The sequence below is a fragment of the Gopherus evgoodei genome, chromosome 2, assembly GCF_007399415.2.
Source record: "Gopherus evgoodei ecotype Sinaloan lineage chromosome 2, rGopEvg1_v1.p, whole genome shotgun sequence".
Taxonomy (NCBI): Eukaryota; Metazoa; Chordata; order Testudines; family Testudinidae; genus Gopherus; species Gopherus evgoodei.
In genome coordinates, this window is record NC_044323.1 from 25168326 (window position 1) to 25181760 (window position 13435).

Here is a 13435-nt window from a genome sequence, read left to right on the forward strand (position 1 = left end):
GACATGTTATATAAAGCATTAGCAGCAGCCAGAGTCTATTGTCCAGACAAGTGTAATCAGCAAATCCAATTTTATAAATTTTTAACTGGTGATAGTGATGCAGAGATAACTCAGAAGGTGTTGTGGAAGACTTCGCTGAAGTTTGTTTGCATTGCAATTTGGCTGGAAGTCATAGAAGCCTAGCTTCTTACCTAGTTACTGCCATTTATTTTTGATAAGCCCCAGAGCGTCCATGACACTTATTGAAATAGAATGGTGTCTAGGCAGCCATTAATGCTACTGTATCTTGTTTCAGCAGATGCTTTATTTTAAGACATTTGAAGGAGGTTTACCATAGATATTCAAACCTACTAGGGTCTTTGTGTCTAATAAGGCCTTTGACCTGGATCAGAGTTCTCCGATGTTTTACTGTGTAAGTTATACAACTTCTGATGTCCAGTTAGTGTCGTCTTACGGTTTAAATATACCTTTTTACTGGACCACTTCTGACTTCTGTTGCTGGGAATATGAACATTTCACACTTGTGTAATATAAAATATTGCATTTTTCATACTATGTCACTAACTGTAGACATAGGAATAAGCCTCTAATCTCAGTTTTGTAGCAATTAGGCTTTCTGCAATTTCTGGATATGAGCCAGCCACATTAGAGTGAAAATTGCAGCTATTCTTTCCTCAAGCCTGCCAATGTTCTTGCAACAGGGAACAATCATTTATAAATTACCCCAGGGAGAAATGCCAGTCACAGAAAGCTCAAGAGACCAATAGGATCCAAATCACACCTTTATGATATTTCCCTTCTGCAAGCATTTACATTCAAATATAAACAACTCTTGGATTAGGAACAATATTACTTTTTAAAGGGCTGTTCTACATGGTGTGTTATAGTGAAATAGCTCTGCCTGATACTTTAGTTTCTTTCTAATTTGCTTATATTGTACTATTTTTGCAAAAAAAAAAAAAAGATAAATAAAAAAAAATCTGGTGGAAATAAGCCAACCTGTCTAATTATCCCTGATTTATTCCCTACCACAGTGCAGACATCAGCAGAGAAACAAAATGCCAGCTTGTCTATGCAGTTTGTTTCAGTTGTTTGTATCTAGTCTGCTTCCCTCAAATAAGGTTTTAGAGATGGAGTCCTAGTCTCAGAAATTGACAAAATGGGTAGCATCATGAGTAACATGGAGAATCCAATCTCCATTATCTCATGGCATGAGATGTAATCAGGTGGCATAAAAGGACACCTACATATCTATTCAAAAGAAAAGAATTTGAGGAAAGGCGGCCAGATCTCCATCTGATGTAAAGCAGCATAACTCCACTCACATCAGTGCAGCTATGCCAATTTACACCATATGAATAACACAGATGCTGTCCCAAACAGCTTGCAATCCTATTAGATCACAGACAGGGTAGGATATAAACCCCTGGCTTCTGTGCCTCCTATTTAAATTTATGAGGCATGGGTTTAAATCCTGCCATGCCAGTGATCTAATTGGATTGTAAGACATTAGACCCCGTCCCAAAGAGTTTACAATCCAGTTAGATCACGGACAGGATAGGATATAAACCCATGCCTCATCGGTTTAAATAGGAGGCACAGAGGCATAGGTTTATATCCTGCCTTGTCACCAGTGATCTAATTGGATTGTAAACTCTTTGGGAAGGGTCTAATGTCTTATCTTTCAGGAGATTCTCAAGTACTCAGCAAAATATGGGCTAGAGTAAAAGTGGCTTCAGTGGAGCTACACTGATTTATGCCTGCTGAGGATCTCTCCCTGTATATATATATACATAGAAAATACTGCACTGAAATACAACATCGCTGGGGTGGAAGGCTTCACATTCTTTCCTTCTACTCTCCCATCAGTCTGTCTGTATCCATCTGTTGGCTCTTGTCTGGACTCTAACATCTTTGGGGCAGGGACCATCTTTTTAGTTCTGTGTTTGTACAATGCCTAGGGCACTGGGATCCTGGTCCTGACTTGGGTTCCTAGGCGCTACAGTAAGACAAAATAATAATCACATACACAGAAGTCCAATTAAATCTATAATGTATGTGAATAACCACAATGCAGACTGCAACACTTTGGGTATATACAGGAGAAAGTGAAGATATGGTTGTGAGAGAAGAGGACAAATAGGGCTTTTAGGCTGTCATTATGTGTGGAATGGAGGTGGCGGGAGTGTAGTGATATAATAAGCAATAAGGTTTGCCAAGTAGAAAAGGGCAGAACTACATAGTGCCTTGAAGATAATGACAAGAAGCTTGAACTTGATGCTCTGGAGAAGGAGGAACCAGCAGAGGGCTTGAAAGATGGGGTGATGCCAGACAGGTTGGCAAGAAAGATGATCTTAGTAGTTCTTTTCCTCTGAATACTCCTAACACTGGAATTCATGTATTTTTACATCCATGGATTTCTGTTATGAGGGATCATGCCTATGCATCGGAGGCATTTTGCTATCTCCCAAACCACAAAATGACCTCTGTACACCTAGAGGAGGATCTTATGAGCTCCCCTCAGAGAGATACAATAGATTGCATCTGCTCCCATTTTTTTTTTCAGTGTAGGGGTAGTAGGTAGAACCAGCAGGATGGAACTACATCTCAGATCAATTCATTCTCCTCTTTAAACTGCCTCATAGTCTCTTAATCATAGGTGGTTTTTTCACTTGTGAATTGTGTAAAAGCCTTGTAGTTCACTGCAATATTAAGTGTTTTCAAAATCCACAAGTGACTAAACCACAGTGAAAGTTATGAATCAGGCTATTGAGTTGGGGGATTAATTCTGGCACTTCTACAGTCTGAAAATAAAATCTATTCACATTTTCTCTTCTGCAAGAAGAACCAAAGACCTCAGACCAACATCCTGTATCCCACTGAAATAAACTCTCATCGACATCCTCTAATACGAAAATATACAGAATAAGGGCCTTGAATCAGGGCTTCTTAAACATGAGACTAACCACTGAAAATTCAATAAACATCCCAAATAAGATTCAAAAGAATGTGGAAGCATGCAGGATAAACAAGAAATACACTTGACTTAAGACGAGATATAAAGCCTGAATGAATAATACAACAATATATGCCTAGCACAATCAATCCTGACTGGGAATATTAGGTGCTACTGGAATATGACTAATATAATAACAATATATTTAAAATGGAGACTGTTTCCATTATATCTCTGTTTTATACATACATGTACCTTTTGGAAACATTCATTTATGACCTGATCAAAAGCTCTTGAAACTTGATAGTCTTTCTGTTGACTTATTTAGGGTTTGGATCAGTGCCTGGCTAAAGAGAATAACATTTTCCATGTTTCCTGCAGTATTTGTGTGTGTTTGTATGTTTGTTTTATTTTAAATTTGGAGCAAAATCTCTTCTGTTGTTTTTGAGTTATAGGTTTTTCTTATGAAAAAAAATCCAGTCTTTGTGAGACAAAGCTGCAATTTAACATGAACATTGGGCACTGAACTGAGGAAGTGTTCAGGCAAAGGCTCCTACATCTACATTATCTCAGCCTTACCGCAAATAAGTAATATTTCCTCTTCCTGTTTTTTGGTTAAATGAGTAGCTTAGTATTAGAGCAGATCAAAAGGTAGTGGGAAGTAAAAGGTATAAGTATTTTTGCAACTTTTTTTTTCTTAATTTTTTTTGCTTTTCACCCTCATGTTCAAAATTTTGAAAAAGATTTGATCAGCATTTCAAGTATTGAAATAGCTTTATCAGCTCACTCAGTGGTCAAAAAATGGAAGAAAAAGTTTTACAATTTTTTCCTTTTTTTCCCCTCCAAATTTCAGTTTCACATATTTGAAATTTCATTTTAATTAGTTTTTCTTAGTATATGTCTGTTCTGTTTTGGCAAAATATATTTAAAATATAAGTACAGGATGTGCAATATCGATGTTACTGTTAGAAACATAACTTTAGCATTTCTTTACTTTGCGTCTGCTTGTGATTCTCACGCTCACATTGGGGGAATTCCTGATTCCATTAGAGTCTATGGCAAAACCTGAACTGACATCAATGGATCCAGGATTTCACCTGTTAAATGGTCCTTTACTCTGCAAATAGATGTATTGACTTCAGTTAGGCTACTTATGATATAATACATTATTCAGCTTTAGTGAAAGTATTACAGTCTGGCCCTTTGTGATTTTAACAGTACAACCTTAAAATTGCACTAACATGGCTTTTTTTTTTTCTATTTAAGAAACACAGATAGATAGGTAATTGACGGAAAGGCAGACAGACTGGCATATTTATTCTATGGTAAAAAGTGATAGAATTTAGCAAAGACTATAAGACTAACAAATACTTCAGTGCTGATTTCTAAAAAAATCTTGATGGTCTCTATTAATCATCCAGGAACAACCTGTAATTATTAATATACAGTATTAAATTATTAGAACAGCATTAAAGAGATGATTTTTCTGAGATTTTTAGTTTTGTTTCTATTAGAAATAAAAAGATTAGCAAATGACATCTGAATCTAAAGAGAGAACAAATTCATACCATGAGGAGAAGGATTGGCCTAAGCTCTGGCTTAAATTAATTTAAGACAACCTATTTGAAACAATCCATTTGAGTAAAAAAATCCCTAAGTAGATTAATTATCGCTGTACACAATATGGATTTAAATCTGCTCATTATAGTAATCATAAACTATTACATTTTCTAAGGTTGCTTTAACCTGTATTCTCTAGATGAAAGTACTCTAGATATTCTATGAACTATAGCAATTAAAATGGCAGAACTGTCTCTAGGACTGACAACAGACTTCATTCAAAATCTGCAGCTGGTTCATCATGTGGCAATTCATCCTGAAGACAGCGTATCATATCAGTGCTACACGGTTGTCACTGGTTCCTGTTCCTGAGGCAGCTAGATCCTTGGGATGAGTGAAGTTGTCTTTGCTTACACTAGTGATGATTACTCCATTTGTATAGTGCCATTATACTTGTTCAAAATTCAGTACAATACAGTAGAAACTCAATTATCTACTGATCTCAAGGGGCACTCGGGTATGTTGGGAGCTTGCCCAGAAGGCTTTGAAGGGTCACTTGACCTGCTCCTGACAACCAACTTCAAAACCTGGTTCCTGCATTCTTCGTGTCCCCCCAGCTCTACAGGAGGCAGCAGCAGTTGTGCTTCAGGCCCATAGGAGCCATATCCTCATCTGATGTAAGTAGCATGTGACTTTAATGGAGTTATGCCAGTTTATACCATTTCAAGATCTGGCCCAAGGACTGTAAGTCATGCAGACTTATGAGATGAAGTCAAAACTTGGGGTTCATATCCAATCTTAACAACATTAAGAATTTCATTTAATTAGCATTTAGGTAAGCAAGGTTTGACTATATTGACGAAAAAGGGAGAATTGGTCACATGTTGCCATGTGTCCAGTTGTGGACATGTTGACTGTCACTGCCTCTAGGGGTACGTCTACACTACAGGATTATTCTGATTTTACATAAACCGGTTTTGTAAAACAGATTGTATAAAGTCGAGTGCACGTGGCCACACAAAGCTCAATAATTTGGTGGTGTGCTTCCATGTATCGAGGCTAGCGTCGATTTCTGGAGCGTTGCACCTCCTGGGCTACCGTTGCAGGGTCCCCCCTATCTCGTAGCTATCCCATAGTTCCCGCAGTCTCCCCCGCCCATTGGAATTCTGGGCTGAGATCGCAATGCATGATTGTGCAAAAACAGTGTCGCGGGTGATTCTGGGTAAATGTCGTCACTCATTCCTTCCTCCATGAAAGCAATGGCAGATAATCATTTCGCACCCTTTTCCCCTGGATTGTCCTGCCAGACGCCATAACATGGCAACCATGGAGCTCTTTTTGCCTTTTGTCACTGTCACCGTATGTGTACTGGATACCGCTGACAGAGGTGGTACTGCAGCGCTAAACAGCAGCATTCATTTGCCTTTGCAAGGTAGCAGAGACGGTTACCAGTCGTTCTGTACCATCTGCTGTGCCATTGTAAATTGGCAATGAGATGACGGTTATCAGTCGTTCTGTACCATCTGCTGCTGTCATGGGTGCTCCTGGCTGGCCTTAGCTGAGGTCGGCCGGGGGCGCAAAGACAAAAATGGGAATGACCCTCCAGGTCATTCCCTCCTTTATGTTGTATCTATAAAAATAGAGTCAGTCCTGCCTAGAACATGGGGCAAGTGTACTAGAGAACCAGTATACCAGAGAGCACAGTCGCTCCGTGTCAGATCCCGCAGAAATGATGAGCTGCATGACATTCTAGGGGGTGCCCCTGCAACAACCCCACCCATTGCTTCCCTCCTCCCCCAACCCTCCTGGGCTACCGTTGCAGGGTCCCTCTATTTGTGTGATGAAGTAATAAAGAATTCAGGAATAAGAAACAGTGACTTTTGAGTGAGATAAAATGAGAAGGAGGCAGCCTCCAGCTGCTATGATAGTCCAGGCAGGACATTAAACGGTGCGGGGGGGGGGGGGGGAGGGGAAAGGAGCCCAGCATCCTGCTGCTATGATAGTCCAGGCAGTACAGAATCTTTTCTTTAGACATGAAAGGGGGTGGTGGTGATGGAGCTCAGCCCCCAGTTGCTATGATGAGGACGATTACCAGCCTTTCTGTACCATCTGCCGGGAATAACCGTGAGTCATTCCTATTTTTACCTAGGTGCCTCTGGCCGACCTCACCTGAGGACAGCCAGGAGCACTCATGGGAAGATGACAAGGATGGCTATCAGTCCTACTGCACTGTACCGTCTGCCACCGGGGAAGGGAGGGGAGAGGATGCTGCTGTTCAGTGCCACGGCACCATGTCTACCAGCAGCATGCAGTAGACATACGGTGACATTGAAAAAAGTCAAGAAACGATTTTTTTCCCTTTTCTTTTGCAGGGAGGGAGGGGGGGTAAATTGACGAGATATACCCTGAACCACCCCGGACAATGTGTTTGACCCTACAGGCATTGGGAGCTCAGCCAAGAATGCAAATACTTTTCAGAGACTGCGGGAACTGTGGGATAGCTGGAGTCCTCAGTCCCCCCTCCCTCCCTCCATGAGCATCCATTTGATTCTTTGGCTTTCCATTACGCTTGTCACACAGCACTGTGCTGTGGACTCTGTATCATAGCCCGGAGATTTTTTTCAAATGCTTTGGCATTTCATCTTCTGTAACGGAGCTCTGATAGAACAGATTTGTCTCCTCATACAGTGATCAGATTCAGTATCTCCCGTACAGTCCATGCTGGAGCTCTTTTTGGATTTGGGACTGCATCGCCACCCGTGCTGATCAGAGCTCCACGCTGGGAAAAGAGGAAATGAAATTCAAAAGTTTGTGGGGCTTTTCCTGTCTACGTGGCCAGTGCATCCGAGTTCAGACTGCTTTCCAGAGCGGTCATAGTGGTGCACTGTGGGATACCGCCCAGAGGCCAATACCGTCAATTTGCGGCCACACTAACCCTAATCCGATATGGTAATATCGATTTCAATGCTACTCCTCTCATCTGGGAGGAGTACAGAAACTGGTTTTAAGAGGCCTTTATATCAATATAAAAGGCCTCGTTGTGTGGACGGGTGCAGGGTTAAATCGGTTTAACACTACTAAAATTGGTTTAAACGCGTAGTGTAGACCAGGCCTAGGACATTCTTCCACATCTAGTCCTGCACTATTGAAGATTCTGTAAGTTTTGCATCTGTCTTCGGTGGATGCAGGATTGGACTCTAGTGATTGAATGTTACTGCCGGATGGCCTGTGTGAAATGAGTTGGTGATCGTAGTCCCATTCTTGTGGACAATTAGAACTAGTTGGCATACTGCTTCTTGTTGGCAGTCACAGCAAAGAGGCCACGGATTGAATGAGCTTGGAAACTGAACTCTCCTCTCCTCCTTCCCACCAGATCAGGGTTGAGGCAAATGTTAGATCAGCATGGAGAAGATTGCATTGCCATGCTGTAGTCTTTATGAATAATTCTCCAGAACGGCTAACTTTAACAAGCCCCTTTCACTAAAAGTTCAATACATCTACATAGCTCTCTCTGCAGATCTATATGATGTGTGCATAGGTCATATTTAGTGAAGGGCATTTTAAAAGTTTGCGCAATGTTCCCTTGAGAAGTAGCAATTCAGTGGGCTTATTTGTGTTATTTTATCATGCACAGTGCTGCTCAAAGGAAGATAAAATGTGGCAAGCAGCTCGTTAAGACAGGATCTGTGTTAATATGCAAATGCTAGTCCCTTAGGACCTTGCTCATACACCAATCAATCAATTAACTTGTCTGTCTCGGTATTGTTCATTATTTAAAAATGATTTTAATCACTTTGCAGTGTATTAATTAATATCATGACTAGCTAAGGGAAAAAAAAGAAATGTAGCATTCCTTGGAGCTTTCATGTACAAATATTAATTATCATGTCTGATTCCATTATTAAGATATATCATATACCCAAAGATATCAATGAGATTTTATAGGAGCTGAGATACAATACAACTTTATTTTATGTAAAATCTTTCATATGATCTCTACTCTAAAACACTTTAGAGATTGAAATAGGTAGAGTTATAAAGTTTTAACAAATACAAAAATTGCAGAGAGAGATTGAGAGAGAGAGAAATAGGCCAGGGAGAAAATATATGTCTTCATATGGGATTTGAGGACCAGATTTAAATCTGGTCTAAACAGGCACAGCTCCATGATGTCACTGCAGCAGATCTGAGAGTTTGGCTCAGACTGCTAGTGTGGTGGCAGTACACCAAGGCTATTCCAGATGGTAGGTGTGACAGGTTCCCCCTGGGGTGCCACCTGGAACTGGGATACCACCGAGTGCTCCCAACCCATCAGTGCTGTGAGAAGCTTCCAAGCCCTATCCAGCTTGTACTTTCACCAGCATACATACAGGTAGGGACACATCCAGCTGCAATTACATGCAGGCTCTTCAACCAGCCCGTGCATGGAAAAGCTTCAACTAGGGTACTTCCCAGTTCCTAAGGTACACCTTGCCTCTGGAGTATAAACCCAAAATTATACCGCCTTATGCTGCATAGGGAACTGTACAGTGTAAGCTCATAAAATTCTCCCCCTCCCTCAATGTGGAGAGGAATATGCAACAGCTTACTTCCCCTGAGTTATGATTGCCACACGCTGGTTTTAGAGAAAGAAAAAACAAGTTTATTAACTACAAAAGATAGATTTTAAGTGATTATAAGGGATAGCATACAGATCAAAGCAGATTACCTATCAAATAAACAAAAAATGCAAACTAAGCTTAATATACTAAATAGATTGGATATGAATAGCAGATTCTCACCCTAAGTGATGATACAAGCAGGCCGCAGATTTTAAAGATGCAAGCTGTGCTTGCTTTACAGCTTGGAATCCTTAGGTGTTCCATTCACAGACTAAAAATCCCATTAGCCTGGATCCAGCACTTCCCTCAGTTCAGTCTTTGTTCCTTGAGTGTTTCCAGGAGTCTTCTTGGGTGCGGAGTCAGTGAAAAACCATGATGATGTCACTATCCTGCCTTATATAGCTTTTGTGTATGACGGGATGCCCTTGTTTCAAAGATTGGTTCTCATGTCAGTCAGTGGACAAATACTGACTTCCAAGATGGAGTCCAGCACCAGATGACCTGGTCACATGGTCCTGCAAAGTCACAGCAGCCATCCCCCACTGGCTGTTTGGCACGTTCACAGGAAGGCTCACCAGGTGGGACATAAGCTTCTCCTAAGGTCTATTGTTTCTTCCTAATTGCTCATTAGCCTGAATGGGCCGTTCCCAGCCAGCTATCTTGACTGAGAACATTTTGCCTAATGAGTATTGCCCAGGAATAGCTCTTTGTGAAATAAATACATAGTCAATATTCAAAACTTTGGGTACAAAAATGATACATGCATACAAATAGCGTAATCATATTCAGCAAATCATAACCTTTCCAATGACACCTCACATGCCTTACCATGCATAAAAGATATCATAAATATATCATCATATCATAATAATATCATGGTGAAGAATGTGGGATGCAGTTTCACAGTAGAATATGCAGAAAATAATTTTCTATAATGATATTAGCCTGTAAAAGGAGAGGCAGGTGTTAGATGACTAGAGTGTGAGACAAGATGTGAAGAGATGTGACACCTATGAACCAGATCACTGAGTTCATAAAAAGAAAGACAATTTTGCATTGGATATTAAAGTAGAATTGTCTGGTGACTGGAGGATGTGATCATAGCTTTTTGACTATATAATCAGGCAAGCAGCCATATTGTACAGGCTGGGGAGATGGGACTTGGGGACATCATGGGAAAAGACAGTTTGGATGAGAGGAGAATGACGTGGATAAGAATTTCAATAGATACAAAGCAGTGAGGCAGAGGAAGTGAGAGGCAGATTAGAAGACAAAGGAAATATAGGAGTTGCAGGACAGCCCAAGGCTACAGAGAAGAGAGACAAAGGGTAAGTCAGATTTTTGGAGGCAGTCAGGTTGTTGTGTATGAGGATGTTTCCCTTGCCCAAGAGAAAAAAAACCCTCTCTACTTCTATCCTCCCTCATATGTATAAGTAGCCTTTGCTCATTCAAGTAGTCCCATGAACATCCCTTTCTCTCACATTGACTATTGGCTTCACTGGACTATTCACCGGAATATGGACTGCTTGAGTTGCAATTTGAAGGATCAGGCCCCCATTCCTAAAATGCCCTGGTCTTGCTCCTCCTCTCACTCATACCAGTTTTACAATGAGTTCAATGTAGTTACTGCTGATTTACCCTATTATAAGTTAGAGGAGAATCAGGCCTACACTTTTCATTACAAACTACCTAGGGTAACCAATATAAGGTCTTTTGATCCTTAGCATTGTCTGCAAAATTCTTCATTAATGATTCAATCCAATGAGACAGAGAAAACCTAGACATTATAGTCTGTTAATATCCCACACATACCTGCCCTGTTAAGAGTGTGACTCACCAAGCTGAAATCATGGTGCCTTTGCTTTGTTAATGTCTACAGGAACCCTAAAGCTTTTATTGTAACTCAAGGAAGAAACTGACACACTCACTTAAAGGGTTGTTTCCCAAAAACGTCACTATGCTGAGTATTTGTACGTGCATCACAATTGCCATAGATACAAGCCTCAAGATGTACTTTATTAGTTGTTTTGCCCAGGGACAGCTTTCAGCAATGTGAATACCTGGGTTGAGATACTATCGCTCTGTAGTTTGAAAGAAGCATATATATGAAAAGCATACTGTAAAATAATATTTTTATATTTACTTCCTCAATAGCTGTGTTTGTTCTGATCTGACACTATTTGAGATGATGCTTAAGAAAATAGCTCAAAGGCAGTATGACTTAGTGGAATAAACATGAAACCGGAAGACAAGACTTCCTGGTTTGTAATTCCTCCTGCTGATTTACTATTTATTAATAATTATTTTTATTACTATTTTTATTTAAATTTCAATACCACCTAGAGGCCCTGGTGCTATTTTGACTCATAGTAAGAGACTTGTTTCTTTCCAGAACAGTCCTTGAAAAACTTACAGTCTAAATAGACAAGACAGACGGTGGAGCAGAAGTACAGAGGAATCAAATGACTTGCCCAATATCAGCCAGCAGGTGAGCTGTTGTAGAGCTGGGAATAGATTTGTTAAGTACTTTGAGATAGTTGGATGGTGAACACTATGACACTGCAAAGGATTAAAGCCTATGTATTATTTTGGGAACTGTTAAATTATTTCATTTGTAAAATGGTCCAGGTTGAGCCATTAAGGGCCACAATGTAATAATTTATGCACTGCAGTGGTCCACAGTTTACCAGCATGTGGGGGATATGGTGATCATTATCTGGCTGCTGTTGGAGAAATGTAGACTTTAGGGTGACTCATGTACAGGGGTGCTGATTGGAATTACAGCTGCTAGAGAAAAGATAAAGACCCACATTAAGCTTTCCATATTTGATAACTGTTGGAAAATGAAAAATATTTTCTGTGAAATCATTCAATTTTTGTCTCTATGTTTTTAATTAATTTTTTTGGTGGATTTTTTCTAGGTTTTCAACAAAAAATTGCATTTTTTTCAGATTTTGCATTGAAAAACTGAAAATGAACATTTTGCACAAAAATATTTTGACAATCATTTTTGAACAGTTCTAATATTTTATGCTAGGTAAATATAGGTTATTTTTGGTGGGTTAAAGCTGAGTATTTTAGGGATGGCATACATATATAAATGTTACATAGCTCCTCACACAAACTATGGCTGGAATCTGATGGGGAAAGGCATTAGGATTCCAGAATAATTTGATTTGTTAAAACCATCACTCACCCAGTGAGATAGTCCAGTGGCTCAGGTGCCTTCCTTGGACTACAGAGACCTGAGTAGAATGCCCTGCCCCACCACAGACTTCCTATGTGAGTATGGACAAGTCACTTAGAGCTTATCTATACAGTGCAACAGTGTGGGCTATAAGAATATGAATTTCGTTACTTGCTAACTGGTCCATGTAGACCCTGTTGGTGTGCACTAGGGATATTTTGGTTAGTTGCTGAGAATTAGAATTCACAACCCCACAGTGTACAATGCTGCACAAAGCCCATAGTCTCTCAATACTTCAGATCACCATCTGTAGAATGGGAATAATGTTACTTCTCTACCTCAGAGGGGTTTTGTGAGGGTAAATACATTATAGATTGTGAGGTACTTTGTTAAAAAGGACTATACAAGTACCTAAGAGACATTCTGTTGCTAAGAAATATTAATAACGTGATTTTTGTGATGCCCCTAAAAACAGGCTGGTGCTTCCTGTGTGACAGCAGCAGAACCTGTGTCAAGCACATTTGTAGAAATCTGCTGATATCAACAATTCTGGTGCACATGCAAGGAAATAAACAGCAGAACCACATTCATCTTAGCTCCACTTAAAACACTGGGGCAGAGATTACCCACTGGGAAAGGACATCAGCAGTGGAAGCATTCCTCACTCCCCCCCTCCCCCTCCTGCCCAGCTTTAAAACAAGAAATTCCAGACAATGGAAAGTTAAGAAAATTAAAACACTATGTCCAGGAGTGTGTTTCCTTTAATACACGTTTAGATATTTAAGCATTGATTATATTGCTTTTCGTTCATTGGGATAGTTGATTTTTGCATGTCTTAAGCATCTGGTTATTGGATATGTTTATATGAAGTTAAGGCCAGATTGCCTGTATATACTACACATATTTGTGTGGGGAAGTACAGAAATCTTATGTAGATCTAAGTCTGTCTCTCATGCATACTTAGGCTGAGAGAACTGCAAAACTAAGCATTTCTGATGCTCAAAGAATGCACATGGAGACAAATCTAACCTTATGATTACTCCTATCTCTGCCTATAAACATATTGTAAATCATTATTGTATGGAAAGCTGTCTCATTACATTGATTGCAGATAACTGATGATATTTTAAA

The 13435-nt window shown here is 40.0% G+C and overlaps 2 long non-coding RNA genes across 4 annotated transcripts in view; one reads left to right on the forward strand and one right to left on the reverse strand.

Annotated features, from left to right (window-relative positions):
- LOC115645467 overlaps window positions 1-13435 on the forward strand; it is a 201624-nt gene that overhangs the window by 31743 nt on the left and 156446 nt on the right. For all 3 annotated transcript variants that reach the window (XR_003998748.1, XR_003998749.1, XR_003998750.1), the window contains exon 2: window positions 11510-11605. This is a non-coding gene — a long non-coding RNA (uncharacterized LOC115645467). The remainder of the gene's footprint in view (window positions 1-11509; window positions 11606-13435) is intronic.
- Window positions 1-13435, reverse strand: part of LOC115645471 — a 48011-nt gene that overhangs the window by 26286 nt on the left and 8290 nt on the right. The window lies entirely within an intron of this gene.